Source organism: Arvicanthis niloticus, chromosome 1 (assembly GCF_011762505.2).
Source record: "Arvicanthis niloticus isolate mArvNil1 chromosome 1, mArvNil1.pat.X, whole genome shotgun sequence".
NCBI classification, from domain to species: domain Eukaryota; kingdom Metazoa; phylum Chordata; class Mammalia; order Rodentia; family Muridae; genus Arvicanthis; species Arvicanthis niloticus.
Window position 1 is genome coordinate 39,647,796 of NC_047658.1, and position 6,226 is coordinate 39,654,021.

At 41.3% G+C, this 6,226-nt stretch overlaps 1 long non-coding RNA gene across 1 annotated transcript; it reads left to right on the top strand.

Moving 5' to 3' along the window:
- Positions 1-432: 432 nt before the first annotated feature.
- On the top strand, positions 433-5,814 carry LOC143443153 (uncharacterized). The gene is made up of 3 exons (XR_013111925.1): positions 433-569; positions 1,755-1,812; positions 5,675-5,814. It is a non-coding gene; the product is annotated as an uncharacterized LOC143443153 (long non-coding RNA).
- The last annotated feature ends 412 nt before the right edge of the window (positions 5,815-6,226 follow it).

Below are 6,226 nucleotides of genomic sequence, written 5' to 3' on the forward strand. Positions count from 1 at the left end.
TTTGTGGAAAACCAATAGAATCCATGGAAACACAACCCTATCTACAACCACATTAAATATAAATCCATCAAAAGCTCCAATTAAAAGGCACAAACTATCAGCAAGTTAAATAAATGTCCACATGGTATACTATCTGTGTGTCAATCTACTTTAGAATCAAAGACATAAATGTTAAATGTTAGCAAGAGACACACAGGACTGAATGAGAGGGCTGCAACACCAGCATTACACAGAGCTAAGGGAATGACCTAAGATGCTACTACAGACAGGGAAAGGTTTATAATGATGCATACTGCATGGTAATAGAATAGTACTAATATTACACATATCAATGGAACTAGATAGAATACAAAAGGGGAAAAACATGTGATTACCTCAATAGCTTCAGAAGTACTTGACAAATTATCACACTAATTCATGATTAAAATATCCAGTACACTGGGAACAGATAGAAGCTTGATGAGTGAAGTGAAAGTGGCTAACCAGAATCTCTGAGCTCTTGTCCTCAGGCCAAATACAGCCAATAACAGTGAAGAAACAACTCCATTCAAATGAAAGTAACTAAAGAGGTATGCTATGAACCTGAACCTGAAGTCCCCTGTAATCTCATGTGTCCCTAGGTTGGTGGCACTGTCTGGGGAGGCTAAGGAAGGTAGGACCTAGCTAGTGACAGTGGGTACATATTACCTCTCAATCCTTTCTGTCACACTCTGCTTTCTGCTCCATAGCTGGGGTGTAAACAAGCCCCCCTTTACACACACACACATCATAGAGCCACTACATACACTTTACCTGCTGGGCTGGGCTGAAACCCCCTAAAGCCATGAACAAAATAAATCTTGTCCCCAGTAAGTTGTTTCTATTGACCATTTGGTCACGGTGACCATGAAAATGAAAATCTTAACTAATACTTGTTATACTCAGATCTGAGGGTCCCCGAAGACCACTAGGAGTTGAACTTGTATGCAAAAGGAAAGAGTTATTATTCAAGCTTGAAATTAGACCCTCAGACTCCTTCAATGCAGCGGGGTAGCACAGAAGGCCCCAACACCTAAGATTCAGCCTTTTTATTGTGGTTGCATCAGGTGAGGAGCTTTTCAGCTTGACAGCTCCGTGACTGGCTTGGCATTCGTTACTGGGACTTGGCGCAAGGTCATTGGCTAACAACAATTTCAGTTGGCTTATACAATCTATCTATATCTATAGTGTCTGAAACATTAGGTATTTTCCCACCAGCTCCTGATTGGCTCGTGTCTAGGGTGGTATCTTCCTGGAACAGTCTGTGGTTTTTCCAGTAATTAGAGTTTAACCTGAGGACAGGTCCTAGTATATAAAATGGAAGTATATAAAATGGAAGCCTGGTTACAAGATGGAGTCTGTCTTGTCAAGTTGGTACCCTTCAATACCAAGAACACTTGAGTCTATCAAAGTATAACAGTATTTCCCACAAAGCACAGAAACCTAAGGTGGTACATAGTAAGAAAATGAAATACCTCATTCTGCTACCACATCCTCAGGATGGGCTCAGAACCAGGAGGATTTTCCTCCACTGTAGAGAAACCCTGCTCATTAAGGTCACACTCTACCAAGACCAGATAGCTCCTCGGAGCTCAGCACAAAATGGAGGACTCCTTTACCAGTAGGGCTTCCCCTTCTTTGACCTTGTCTGGGGAGCCCAAATCCCACACCCTCTAGCTGGGGAAGGTCAAGTATAGTCCTTGGAAGACCTACAAGTTAAACTTCCTGTTTTCCAGATAAGAACCCACCCAACAAGTACCTGGGATTCCTGGAATGCTTCTCCACACAAATGAGGTATTTCCAGTACCTTAAACTCTAGCCAATGGTTTTTATTTACCCTGAAAACTCCTTTCCACTCTCTAAGATCAATTTATAGCCCTGGTTTACCCCAAATAAAGTGTATGCACATAAAGAGTATGCACATAAGCTAAGATTATAAGAAAGTTGTTTCACTGAAGATCATTGAAAAAAAGCTTCCATCTAAAAGAGCTGTAACACTAAGATCCTCAGAGAAGGCCTCTCTCCCAGCCTAACAAGCATACTGCAGACCTCACACCATTCTGGACTGTGAGGGTTTGTATATGCTAGGCCCAGGGAGTGGCATTTTTAGAAGGTATGGCCTTGTTGGAGTAGGTGTGGGCTTTAAGAGCCTCATCCTAGCTGCCTGGAAGCCAGTATTCTGCTAGCAGCCTTCAGATGAAGATGTAAAACTCTCAGGTCCTCCCGCACCATGCCTGCCTGGATGCTGCCATGTTCAAGCCTTGATGATAATGGACTGAACCTCTGAACCTGTAAGCCAGCCCCAATTAAATGTTGTCTTTATAAGACTTGCCTTGGTCATGGAATCTATTCACAGCAGTAAAGCCCTAACTAAGACATGGACTGTGATTCATCCGTTCAGCCTGGGGAGCAGCTGCACCTGGATACCCTGAGGGAAAAAAAAACAGAGGACATGGAACCACTGAGGACATGCATACCACACTGCACAGGAAACAGTAGAGGACCCAAGTGGCTCCCAGCACCACTCCAGACACCTACTGTCCTCTCAGGCACTAAAGCCAGCTGAAGGAGCTGGCTATATAGTCCACACAGCTGCATACTCCTCCCAGTACTGTGCTTCATACCCCACAGCCCATTCAACAATTGTACTATACTACAATGGAGTAAGGACTGCCCCCTGTCTCATCACAGCATCCTTATATTTCTGAAGGGCTGTTTTAAGATCATGGATTCCAGTCTGTCATCCTAAGAATCTGCATTAGATTATCTCATATGTTCTACAAAAGGTAAGACCCAAAATCCATGGACCTCAGTTGTCTAAGAGACACAATGACCAAGGCAACTTTTAAAAGAAAGCATTTAATTGAGGATTTGCTTACAGTTCAGAGGATTAGCCCATAACTATCATGGCCACAGGCAGGCAGACGTGGTGCTGGAACAGGAGTGGAGAGCTTCTATCTGGTTCACAAACTGTAGGTAAACAGAGAAACTGGAAGTTATGTGGGATTTTAAAACTTCAACGTCCCTCACTACTACCACCCCCAGTGACACACCTCCTCCAGTGAGGCCACACCTCCTAATCCCTCTTAAGGAGTGTCACTTCCTAAAGACCAAGCACTCACGTATCTAAGCCCATAGAGCCATTCTCATTCAAACCACCACACCAGCAGCTTTAAGGTCATGTGCTCTGAAACCTAGCACATGTTAGACCCAACATGAAGATGGGGTTTTCTCAGCTGTGTCTCCCTGTTATGAGAAAACAAGATTATAAGTGGTTACAAAACAGCTATCCTGCAGCTGCCCCAAAGTCCTATAGCCTGAGACACCAAGGCACTGCCATTATTGCTGATGGTGACCAGAACTGACATTACTATGCTAAAGTCCACTGCAGGAGCCCATCTTCCTATGGATGCCATTCTATAGACTGTTTTTTGTTGTTGTTGTTGTCTTGTTCATTTGTTTTTTACCATTCTGTAAAATTTAAAGCCAGCAATTATCTCCCAAACACAGAGTCACAAGAAATGTAAAAAAGTAAAGAGACATACCATAAAATAAATGCAGGGATTCCCCCTGCAACAGACCCTAGAGAACATTCACAAAGTGTAGGTAGAGAGACTGAATGGGCAGATTAAGGGAAGTCAGCAAGGGTTTTTTTGTTTTATTTTGTTTGTTAAGTACAGACAATCTCATGAAATCAGAAAAACAGCACATGATCTAGATGCTAAATACAACATCATCTGTCTGTTCCTTATCTGAAATGCTTGGGACCAGAGATCCTTGAGTTTCAGAGTTTCTCAGGTTTGAAGTATTTGCATGTATGAAGTATTTTACCAGTTGATTGGCACTAATCTAAAAATTAGAAATTCAAACTTTTTTTGTACAGTGTGTTAGCACTACAAACGTTTCTCATTTGTGAGCATTTCAGATGTTCTCATTAGGGATGCCCAACTTACATAATAAAATAATCAAACACAGATTTGAGAGCTGAAGACTACAACAAAGGAAATAAGGACTCAGTAGAGAGTTCCAGTGGCCTTAGATCTGGAACAGCCACTGAATTTGAAGGCAGGGATTTTAAAATTATCCATTCTGGGGCTGGAGAGGCAGCTCAGCTGTGCTTGCTGCTCTTCCAGAGGACCAGAGTTCTATTCCCAGCACCTGTTGCTCCACTTTTAATGAATCCAATGCCTTCTTCTGGCCTCCAAGGATATCAGGCACATATGTGGTACACATACCCTTACAAATAATAAAAACAAAACAACTTAAATTACCCATTAACTGAGGAAAATAAGAACATTTTTAAGTAAAGATGAGCTGGAATCACGGAGTGAACAAGGATGACTAAGTCACTGGAGTTTCAGAGAAAGAGACAAACACAAGAACTTATTTTAACAAATAGCTGAAAACTTCCTGTGGCTTGGGGAGGATTTAGATATCTCTATGCATGAAATAAAAAACTCCCCACAAAAGATTCAGCCTAAAGGGATTCTTGTTAAGGCACATAAGCAAACTGTCGAAAGCCAAAAACAACACATTTTAAAAGCTGCAAGAAAAAGTCATCAAGTCATATTCAAAGGGACCCCTGAAAGTTTAGCAGAGATTGGAATGAAAACATCTAAGTGCTGGAAAAAAACAACAACAAGAAGAAGAAAAAACAAAAACAAAAAAACCAACAACCCCCCCCCCACATCTAACAGTTTTCTACCCAGCAAAACTATCCTTCAGAAAGGAAAGAGAAAGCCTTTCCCAGATAGACAAACCTTGAGGAGAATTATTGCCAACAAAACAAAGAAAAAGTTTAAGGAAGTTCAAATGAGAATGAAAGAATGCCAATTGCTTACATGGAACTACACAAAGGACTGAAGGGCTGAGTGGTGGTGGTGGTGATGGAGGTAGCATAGCACTCTGGGAAGCAAAGGCAGGCCTGGCCTGGTCTACAGAGATAGTTCTAGGACAGCAAGGGCTACACAGGGAAACCCTGACTTGAAAAACTGAAGGATGGGAGGAAGGATTGAAGGAAAGAAGGAAGGAAGACAGACAATACAGGAAGTATGGGATTCATTCACTGAAGATAGCCAAATCCAGAAGTGTTATGGTTCTTTGTAACTGTGCATATCTTTAATATAAAGGGTAAAAATTAAAACCATCAAAAATAACTCTAGGGCTGGAGAGATGGCTCAGCATTTAAGAGCACTGGCTGCTCTTCCAGAGGTCCTGAGTTCAATTTCCAGCAACCACATGGTAGCTCACAGCCATCTACAATGTGATCTGATGTCTTCTTCTGGCACACAGGTATACATGCAGATAGAGCTCTCATACATTAAGTAAATTAATAAATCTTAAAAAAAAATTCTAGCTACAGGAAATTATTAAGGAATATATAATATAAAGGACTGAGGACATAGCTCTGTGGACATTGCCCAGGATATTTGAGGTCATGGGTTCAAGTCCCAGGACTGCAAAAAAATTATCAAACATTCTTACAAAATATTAAAAAATGTAAATCGTTACATCAAATATATAAACTGTGTGGTCCAGGTTAAAAGGCTAGAAGGTTTTTAAGTTTTAATTAATACATATATGTAATACATTCTGGTCAGAGTAATTATCTCTATGACCCTCCAATGCCTACTAACCCTCCTCCTCCTTCCAATAGGTCCCCTGGTCTGAGGAGGGATTTACAAACAACTGACCAGTGTATGCCGAAGAAACTCTCACCACAGTCTCTCCTAGATAACTACAACCTGAAATTGCTCCCTAAAGAGGCCTACAAATGAGTTTAGGCGGCCCCTCCTACTCATTCAGCTGTGTATGATCAGCAGTGTATAATAAACATTGAATTTCCAGGCTGCTGGCTCATTTCCATGAGAGTGCAGAGCTCACTCAATCCCAGCTTTTCTGTACATGTGTCTGTGTGTCTGTCCTGTCTTCATTCCCTATCACCCCAGTGGTCACGTCAATCCTAAAGCTGTGCAGGTCACAGCACATGATCTTATGTCTAAAAAATCCCAAAGGCAATTAAAACTAACAAATTCAGCAAAGTGGCAGGACACAACATAAACATACAACATGAAGCAGTGCTGCTGTATGTTAGAAGTAACATATTTGAAATAGAAATCTAAAAACAATCCTATTTATAATGGGCACAAAATATCCAAGAATAAATTTAACCAGAGAGAAAACTGTTCTGTGGTATCACAGAGAATGG